General features: G+C 40.6%; 1 non-coding gene across 1 annotated transcript; it reads right to left on the reverse strand.

Moving 5' to 3' along the window:
- Positions 1-7,511: 7,511 nt before the first annotated feature.
- Positions 7,512-7,710, reverse strand: LOC116908440. The gene has a single exon (XR_004388967.1). It is a non-coding gene; the product is annotated as a U2 spliceosomal RNA (small nuclear RNA).
- Positions 7,711-10,789: the final 3,079 nt, after the last annotated feature.

A 10,789-nucleotide genomic window follows, 5' to 3' on the forward strand; every position in this document is an offset into this window, starting at 1 on the left:
TGCTCTATGAGTATCATAGAATGTCACTGAGAGTCATTTTATTGTTACCCCCCCACTCCCAGTTTTGACCAGTAGCATTTGTTTCTCTTCTAGGTCCCTTGGGTATCTAGTCTCAGGTTCTTGGTCATCTAGGCAGTGTTAGGTTTGGGATCTACCTCATGGTGTGAGCCTCAAGTAAATCATATATTGGTTGGTTACTCCCTCAAGCTTTGTGCTATCACTGCACTAGTATATCTTACAGGCAGGACGCCATTGGAGGTCAAAGGGTTTGTGGCTGGGTTCACTGCACTAGTATATCTTACAGGCAGGACGCCATTGGAGGTCAAAGGGTTTGTGGCTGGGTTCACTGCACTAGTATATCTTACAGGCAGGACACCATTGGAGGTCAAAGGGTTTGTGGCTGGGTTGGTGTTTATGTTTCTTCTTTGGTAGGGTGCAAAGTACCTTCCTGTACTAAAGCAACAGAATGTAGGGGTGAGGGCTCTGTGTAGCTTGTGCTTCTTCTAATGCAAGGCTCTAGACTGCACTTGCAATCCATGGTCTTTCTGAAACCTAGGAGCCTAAGAACTATACACATACATAAGCATATATGCAAAATGTATTGTATGTAGAAATCTTAAATTCTACAGTGTTGAAATAATATGTAGTTTAAATCAGAAATAAACAAAAGAAGGAAGTCACATTTCTGAGACTCAAGCTTTGGAAGCTGTCAAAATTGCAGAAAAAAGGAGAAAACGTCAACATAGTTGTTTTTTTACTTGGTGCTTATACTGGAGCAAGTCATTAGGTAACATGGCTTTAGAGAAGCCTGTCTAAGATTCATTTGGAAATGAAGTTGTCATGGCAACTGTCTCTGAAGCAACAGACAAAATCCCCTCAGAGCTTCTAGAGAACCTCCAACGTCTTCTTTACACTTGGATTCAAGAAGCCTGCCTTATGTGCTTATTTTAATTTTGTTTTAATGAATTGCCTTTCCATTTCTGTTTTGGAGTGGTATTGGAATCCTTCAGGCTTACTCTGGGATGGGGACAATTCCATAATTTAACTGATGATAGATTGCCATTGTCACCGTTGAGCAGAAAGTGAGCAAGCTGTCCCTGATACATGCGAATAGCCCACATGCACAGACTTTTGTGCTGTGATTTTTAGAAGAAGATGGACTTCTGTTTTTGTAAAGTTTGTCAACTTCTCCAAGACCATTTCTGTCATTATTTTGGAGCAAAACTATACTTCATGTAGTGGGTCAAATTTCCCTAAATTCAGAGATTTATTTTATGTCTATATAATCAGTCATCCTTAAAAATGTATGTGTACACACACACACACACACACACACACACACACACACACACACACACAAACCCGAACAGCAGCAATGAGCCACAGAATGTTTCCACAGAAAGCTTTTTTCCTATATTTGTTATTTATTTATATTATTTATCAAATTGCTTCTTGAAAATGGTTTGAAAACATGTGCATCTCAGTGAAGACAAACCTGCTTGTGAGAGACAAAGCTGGGTTCTGTCAGTAATGTCTCTTGAGTTTAAGGAGCTCAGTGGGGTTGACTGAAGATTCTGTAGTGTATTATCTGAGCGCTCTACCATTTTAAGAAAAGAATGATAGATTTTCCTTTGACGTTGTTGGGAACAATAAGTAAGACAGAATTACCAGCCCATTGCTATTGGATCTTTTGTCTTTGCATAATGTTCCTGGGCTAGATGTGGTGTTTTGGGTATAGTAAGAGCTTCAGCACAGAACAATATTTTTCCATAGTACATTGTTTTTAGTTATACATATAAAGATGCAACTTAATGAGAAAAAATAATTAAAAGCTACATGATGTATTATCAAGGGTGTATTTGTATGTGTGTTTTGGGGTGTGAATGGGTGGGTGGGTGGAGGAGAGGGTAGACTTCTGACAGAGGATCTGTGAGCCAGCTGCAGCGAGATCTCTAATCCAGAGTCAAAGTCTTTAGACCCCTGTGACCCACCGTGCCAGGAATGTATGCTGTTGTTTCACGCAGACTATACAGGAGCCTCAGGGCAAATGTAGAATTAGAGAGCATGTTCTGCAGTTCAGTCAGGGAACCAAGAAAAACTAAAGGTTTTGGTCTTAAAAGTAATAAATCAGAAATAGACAGGAGCTCCACCTTCTTTTTCTCTCAGAGCTATTTGTGTTCAGAAGCTGTAGAGAGAAGCCATGTGCCTGAGTGACATACAGTGTCCTGATGAGATGAGAATTTTAAAGTCAGATGACCGAAGCTCAGTGCTCACCTGCCACTCCAACTCTCTAGCCTTGAGACTTTGTACCAGCTGCTTAGACCCGGGGTCCTCGCCTGTAAAATAGACAATGCCACATAGCATTGGACACATTCAGTAAATATTCTTTTATATTAAATTTTTCATTAATCAATTTTATTCACTTTACATTCTGATATAATCCCCTTTCTTTTCTTCCTTATAGAGCTCCTCCCCAATTCCCCTCTCCCCTTTTACTCTGAGAACAGGGAGGCCCCCCTGAGTATCACACTAATCAGGCACATCAAGTCACTTCAGGACTAAGCATATCTTCTCCCACTGAGGTCAGATAAGGCATCACAGTTAGGATCACAGAATAGGATCCACAGGCAGGCAACAGATTTAGGGACAGCTCTCATTCCGGTTGTTGGAGGACTTGCACTAACACCAAACTATCCTTCTGTTATATATGTGTGGGAGGGAGGTAGTTCCAACCCATGTATGCTCTTTGGTTGGTGTTTCAGTCTCAGGGAGCTCTCAGGGGTTCAGGGTAGTTGACGCTGTTGGTTTTCTTGTGGAGTCCCTATCCCTTATGGGTCCTTCAATCCTTCTCTCAACTCATTACTCTGAAATCTCCATTTAATGTTTAGCTGGGGGGGGTCTCTGCATCTGTTTCCATTGGCTGCTGGGTAAAGCCTCTTAGAGGACAGTTGTGCTAGGCTCCTGTCGGCAAGCATAAGAGTTGAGAAAAGTCTAAGGACTTTGAACATTTAAGTGTTCAAAGTTTCTTGGCCATTAGAGATTCTTCTGTTGAGAACTCCCTATTTAGCTCTGAACCCCATTTTTAAATTGGGTTATTTGAGTTGTAAGTATCTAACTTCTTGAATTCTTTATAGATTTTGGATATTAGCCCTCTGTCAAATGTAGGGTTGGTGAAGATCTTTTTTCCAATCTACAGGTGCTGTCCGTAGCCTTAGCTAACCCGCCTAAGCTCTGGGAATGGACTGTGCTACCTGTTTCCACCCAGAGAATATTGGATCTGCACATGAAAAACACAGGCACACAGTCGCTCAATTTCAACTTGCCTCAGTGACACAGTTGCTGGGCGTCCCCAACCTACCTTGCCTAGTGTGCCCTTCCCAGTACTTCCAGCTCAGCGCCCTAAGTCTGCGCTCACCTTCAGTTGCTCTGCCACCTTCAGTCCCAGTTGACACCCCAACATCCTGCTTGTAGAAGTGGCCTGTGGCTGCTCTGCCTGAGGTCTTGCTTTTCTCCCTCTTGAGTATGGCAAACCCTACCTTGTCTCTCTTCTGTATCTACCCCTTTCCTGTGGGTACCTGGAAGTTCTGCCTACTTCTTTTGCCTAGCAATTGGCCCATTACATTTTTTTTTTTTTTTTTTTATTATTATTATTAACTTGAGTATTTCTTATTTACATTTCGAGTGTTATTCCCTTTCCCGGTTTCCAGGCAAACATCCCCCTAATCCCTCCCCCTCCCCTTCCTTGTGGGTGTTCCTCCCAACCCTCCCCCATTGCTGCCCTCTCCCCAACAGTCTAGTTCTAGGGTTCAGTCTTAGCAGGACCCAGGGCTTCCCTTCCACTGGTGCTCTTACTAGGATATTCATTGCAACACGAGGTCAGGAGTCCAGGGTCAGTCCATGTATATAGTCTTTGGCCCATTACATTTTTACTGCTAGATCAAGAACCAATTGGGGTACAGGACCTTAGCACGAGAGCCACCTCTATAAGTAGACTGCCATTTTGTCCTTTAATGGTGTTCTTTTTCTTACAAAGGCTTTACAGTTTCATGACGTACCATTTATTAATTGTTGATCTCAGTGCCTGAGCTATGGGTGTTCTGTTCAGAAAGTTGTCTCCTGTACCAATGAGTTCAAGAATATTCCCCATTCTCTGTTTTATAAAATCTACTGTATCTGATTTTACATTGGGGTCTTTGATTCACTTATACTTGAGTTCTGCGCAGGGTGATAAATGTGGGTGTATTTGCACTCTTCTCCATGGAGACATCTAGTTAGACCAACACCATTTGTTGAAGATGCTCTTTCTTTTCCATTGCATGGCTTTGACTTCTTGGTAAAAAATCAGGTGTTCATAGTTGTTCAGGTTTATATATGGGTTTTTTATTTGATTTCATTGATCAACCTGTCCATTTCTATACCAACACCATGTTGTTTTTATTACTATTGCTCTGTAGTACAACTTGAAGTAAGGGATGATAATATCTCAAGAAGTTTTTTTATTGTACAGGATTGTTTTAGCTATACTTTTTTTTCCCATATGAAGTTGAGAATTATTTTTTCAAGGTCAGTAAAGAATTTATATTTAATTTTGATGGGAATTGCATTGACTCTGTAGATTGCTTTTGGTAGAATCGCCATTTTTACTATGTTAATCCTACTGATTCATGAGCATGAAAGATCTTTCCACATTCTAATATCTTCTTCAATTTCTTCAGAGACTTGGCTTTTAATGAGTAGTTTCACACATTTACACAATTACTATTATCATCCAATAATGGTTGTACAAGACAAGGCTTTGGGTGGAGCAGTACTCAGTTAATCTACTCAATTTGATCCCAGTGGTGGCAGCGTGTTCCTTGCTACCCACCCTAATGGGTTCTTGAATGAAATACACATATACACACACACAGACACAGCACTCACTCACACACGCATGCATATACACACACATACCCTTCATATTTGATATGCCTTAAACAGCTCAATGGCTGGACCATGTCTTAATCTCCATGTGGCTAATCTACCTCTCGCTGATATTCCAAGTTATTACTTACTAAAATCTATATTCCATCTTTGCTGCCCTAGACCCAGTCAGGAGGCCCTCTTGGGCTTTCTCTTCCCTGTCTTCTACATAGTGGCTATGCTCTTTGACCCATACCTTCTCAGGCATGGTTTCTCCTCTGCTCCACCTTCTTCTGGCATGGTGGATCTCTTTCTTCCTTCTCCTTCTGTTCCTAGCCTGGGAATCCTAAAAGGGCTACCTCTGTCTCCCCTGCCCAGCCATTGGCAGCTGGCCTCTTTATTTACCAATCAGAACCAACTGGGGACAGGGTCCATCAGTGTCTTACATGTAGAACACAGAAATAGGTTTTTTGGGGGACATAATTAGCGTGAGAATACAAGCAGCTACATTTGGGTTATACAACTTCATCTCCATGCTCTGTTTACTGCAGTCTATGGAAGGTCTGGACAGAGTCAAATGGATCTCCTCCTCCATGAAAGGTTCCTCCCTAGGTTCCACAGACCATCTGGAACTCTAGCTCCTATAGTTACTGCTTTGAAATTTCTCTATCACCATGGGGGAACATGGGCCCTATCACATTGATAAGACTGAACTCTCACAGGCTCTCAGGTACTTACTTCCTTTTAACATGGTCCTTTGGAGATTTAAGAAAGTATGGATTCGGGGCTGAGGATTTAGCTCAGTGGTAGAGCGCTTACCTAGGAAGCGCAAGGCCCTGGGTTCGGTCCCCAGCTCCGAAAAAAAAGAACCAAAAAAAAAAAAAAAAGTATGGATTCTTTTGTGAAGTCCACATGCTGCATCCCAATCCCATTCATCTCCCTGTCTCTTCATATTTGCCCTCTGCCCTTGCAAGCTCCCCACCTAAAACAAAATAAAAATCTTTCCTTGGAAGCTGTGGTGTGTCACAGTGTGTTGCAGAGTATACCATTTTTCTCAAACAGCTTTACTTACAAATGTTCATTGCAGAAAGTCATTGGTTTAAGGACTCTGGCTTTTGCTACACTATCAGTACTGGATCCTCATGAAGACTTCTCTCAGATATTCTATGTTATGCAGATCTTGCAGCATTGCTTCTTCAAGACCAGACACTTCAAGAACTCCAGCAGTTCACAGATGAGGTTGACATTGGGATAGACCAACTCAAAGCTCTGCATTTGGGCCTTGTTGGTAGCTGAGTTGGTCAGCTTGCCAGCTCTCTTGAACCTGCCCCAGTAGGGCAAGCTTTTCTGCTTTGTCTAGGGGAAGAACAAGGCCAGGTAGTGGTAGCAGGCAAGGGGTGGGACAAGCTCTTCTGCTTTTACATCTTTGGGGCCAGTTTTCTAGCACTGCCATGTCAAGGTGTGGGGCCAGCTCTCCTGACCTTATACCTTATACTATCTGAAAAAAAATCAGAAAACTTCCATTATCAATACACTCAAGCAAGTAGTAAACAGAACTGAGAAAATATGTTATGTACGCCAGGAGGTCATGCATGACTACTTACTTGTTAACTTGTTACTTGTATAACACTGACAGTGTGAAGAACTCTGTATAAGCTCTCCTGACCTTATATCTGACCGAGGGGCCAGATCTTCTGAGTGTTGCAGCCAGTGAGGAGCAGGGCCACCTCTGAGCAGCTTTGGTATATTTACATGGCTCCAGGCAACAACCCAGACCAGGGACATCTTTGTAGCCTCTAGTGTTAACATAAGAGCATAGACATTGACACAGAGCCCTGATACTGCAGGCCTGGGGACCCAGAAAAGGCAGTCAGTGGTCCTGGGAGGTTGAGCCAGGACATCACTATGGCCTCAGGTGGCAGCACAGACTACTCACATCAGGCTGTTCCTTATTATCCTCACATCTCCACTTCCACTTTTCTTCATAGTGCTCAAACCATTCTGCTTCTATTTCTCTTCCATCTCTCCACTGCCTACTTACTATAAGTAGTGGCCTTCTGTCCACTTACCCCATGGCAGAATCCTTTAGAGTTGTGTAGTTTTTAATATCATCCACTCAAAATGAATGAATTTGCTTTAGGTGATTTTCTTTGCAGGATGTATGGTATATGGCTAAACTTTTATTATCTGAGCTTTTCACACTGTCAGTGTTATACAAGTAACAAGTTAACAAGTAAGTAAGTAGTCATGCATGACCTCCTGGTGTACATAACATATTTTCTCAGTTCTGTTTACTACTTGCTTGAGTGTATTGATAATGAGAAGTTTTCTGATTTTTTTCAGATAGTATCATCGATCACTATATGTGACATCATTTTCTTCCTTGAGCTACCCTGCAATAGTTCTTTTTTTTTCAGGTTACTTCACACTGTTTTATTTGGGAGTGGGTGCCATGTTTATTCCTCGATCATGGACTTCATAACTTATATGATTCTTTACTCATTACTTCACCCAGCACCAAAGGGTTGCTAAGTGTCATTTTTATCAGCCAGCCATCTTTATAAGAGGATATGTTGATGAGCCCCAGGTTTTCAGATGCCCCCAACCTAGAGAAGTGTACTGTTTGTAGAAATACTTCAATTTCAGGTCCTTCCATAGAGTGGATGGAACAAGCTCCTTAGTCTACCATTCTATCTCCAAACTCCAACAACTTATTTAAGATATTGTCCCGGATAGTGGACATATCATATATTTAGATAATGAGAGCAGATATTACATTTGATTCTAGCCAAGAGGCCAAGAAGCAGTCTGCAATGGCTCTTTCATCAATAATAATAGTTTTTTGAATTGCTGCGTTCATTGGCATTGAGGTTTTCATTGTTTCCTGCTTGATTTCTTTCTTTCCCTGACGTCCCCTCTCCTTTCCATCATTCCTACTCTTTGTTTCTTTTCTTTTTTTCTTCTTTCCCTCGTCCACACCCATGTCATTCTTTTTAAAGACTATGCAGCTTCAGCTAACCTGGAACTTGCTATGTAAAGCAGGCTGACTTCCAACCTGTCATGATCCTTCTGGCTCTGCCTTCCAGGTCCTGGGACTGCAGGACTATGCTACCACAAATGACTTTGGATTTTTTTTATTTCTTGTATTATCTTCCAGAACTTTTCATATTAGTTCCAAAACAGAGACAGTTTAAAAATATTGAGTACTAGTTAGTCCCACACAATTGCAGTTTTTCTTCTTTGGATGAGAAAGTTTGATGTACCTAAAACTGCATTTAACACCTTAGCTGGGGGAAATTGTTTTCCCTATTCCCGAACAAGGTTGTCTCCAAAACTAATCCATTAATTTGAGGAATAAAAGTGTCAAACTCCCTGCAAAAAACCTTTAACAGAATAACTACTTGTAAAAAAATGGTTTAATTTTAGTCTCTCTCTCTCTCTCTCTCTCTCTCTCTCTCTCTCTCTCTCTCTCTGTGTGTGTGTGTGTGTGTGTGTGTGTGTTTGTGTGGTGCAGGCATCTGTTGAGGCCATAAAAGGACATCATATCCCCTGGAACTGGCATTCCAGGCAGTTGTGAACCACCTAATATGGATGCTGGGAATTGAACTCCTGTCTCCTAGAAGAGCTGCACATGCTCTTAACAGCTGAGCCATGCTCCCAGCTCAGAATGAGCACTATAAAGTTTTATTTTGTTTTGTTGTTGTTGTTTCTGAAATCAAGTAGAGGATACAAAGACTTTTTTCATTACTGTGGCTTTTATTATCATCATTATTTTTAATAAGTAATCTAAGTGCTAGTGCTTTTTATCTTACATGTATAGGAAATTCTCTTAATAGATTTATCTTTCTTTTTCTCAATCCATGATATAAGATATAGATATTTGTAATTACAAAACAGTTGGTGTCAAATGTATTTAGATATCATTCCAACTCAACTCTTTATATCACAGGGTAAGTAAACTTTGGAGACTAAAAATTTGCCTGTTAACCAAAAATACCTGGTGTAGGCATTGGAATCCTGACTTGAATCCCAATTTATTACAGTTTTTATTATGAAGTATATTTTTTGCCTTCCCTTTTTCTTGGAAGATTTCTTTTCACATGCTAGTTGACCTAACACATTTAAGTAATTTCATGTTATTTTCTGCAGGATAATTTGAATATATCACACTTTGCAAAAGCGTAGGAGGTGAAATATTTTGTTGAGTTGGCTTTGGCAAAGTGACAAGATTGGTACTGGATGAATTTTTAATGTGTGTGAGGGAGGCATGTTTGGTTTCATATAGGAGTAAACATGGTGTCCTCTGGCTTGGTGGGTGGAGCCCTAGGGAGACAGTTTAGTCAACTGCACATTGTTAAAAATATGATATATATGATATGGAAGGTGTACTTAAAATAATATGACGAGGTCAGGGGTATTCAGGGGTCCCCTCAAACAAAACAGGCTCTCCCGACTGCTGTTGCCCACCATAACTTATTGCTAAGACTGTTGCTGAAGACATCACACAGTTTGGTCACAGGACATGGAGAAATAAACTGGTACTGAGTCAGAAGCTTTCTTCCTGGTGCTTTTATAGAAGGTGCTATTCAGACTGCAGAGGGAGAGGAGTCATCAAAAGTCTCACTCAGCTGTCAAGTCTGTGAGTTACAATAATGACAACTGGGCAAGGTATATCTATGGGTGTAACTGTGCCATGGATGTCATGGAGCAATAAACCACTCCTTGATGGCTTGATCTTCAAGAGGAATTGGATGCCAGGTTCTGGATCTGGCCAAGAACCTATGGTGAATGTATTACTGCTAGTTTGCTAAATGGGCATACTATAGAACTGAACATTAAATACATAGCTTTATGCAAGTAGGTTATTGCAGCTCTAAGTTCTCTTCAGAACAGCTTTTTGTACAATAGACAGTAATTAATGCAGAAACTCACAACTTGTCTGATATGTATCATGTCTGTAGAATTATCAGCTCCAAATGGGATATCTATGTCACACTCTTTCTACCAAGGATTAAGGAACATAGTAGAAGAAGGGGCAGCATGTCTGAGAGGGCTAGCATGAAACAGTGTCTCTTGGACAGGACAGAACTGTTGCACTCATGAATTTATAGCATCTCTTGTTGATTTGCACAGCACCAAGCCATTCAAAATTCCAGCACAGAAAGGAGAGAGGCTGTTGAACTCTTACCCCTACCAGAGGAACTATTGACAGTTGATGGCTTCTGGGGGAGTGAAGTCAGTTTTTATTAGTGATATGGTTCATTGTCAATCAACCATTATTCAATAGATGGCCCTATACCCAGGCATACATAGACAGCACAAATTAAATTCAATGAGTCATTAAAAAAGGAGTAAATGAAGCTTTGTGTAGGGTAAGTAGAGGGTGGAATGGGAAAGACTTAGGAAGAGGAGCAAGCACAATAAAAATAATACTAGTGGGGTAAATATAATTTAAATATATTATGTGCATAATGAAATCCTTAAAGGTTAATAAACGCATATTAAACACATATATGAAGAAAACATATCTTGAAAGGAATAAAAAATTTACAGTTAAGTCCTCCATATTGGTTTGACTAGCTTTTTTTTAAATTAGTGGGGGTATATTTGATAAATAAAGATTAATGGTGGAAAGGGCGTGATATAGATGTCCCATTTGGGGCCAGGAATGGGAAGACAAAGTAGAGGAAGGAATATGTGGAGGGATAACTAAAACTAAGACTCTTCCACAATAATCAAAATGAACATCAAGATAGACAGATAGAAGCATCAGAATAGATAGACATGAACAGACACACAGAAATTGGGACATTTGCTTCTTTTTAAATTAATTCTTGAAGAATTTTGCACAACGTGTTTCAATCTTATTCAGGCCATCTCCCATTCC

The sequence above is a fragment of the Rattus rattus genome, chromosome 8 (genome assembly GCF_011064425.1).
Source record: "Rattus rattus isolate New Zealand chromosome 8, Rrattus_CSIRO_v1, whole genome shotgun sequence".
Taxonomy (NCBI): domain Eukaryota; kingdom Metazoa; phylum Chordata; class Mammalia; order Rodentia; family Muridae; genus Rattus; species Rattus rattus.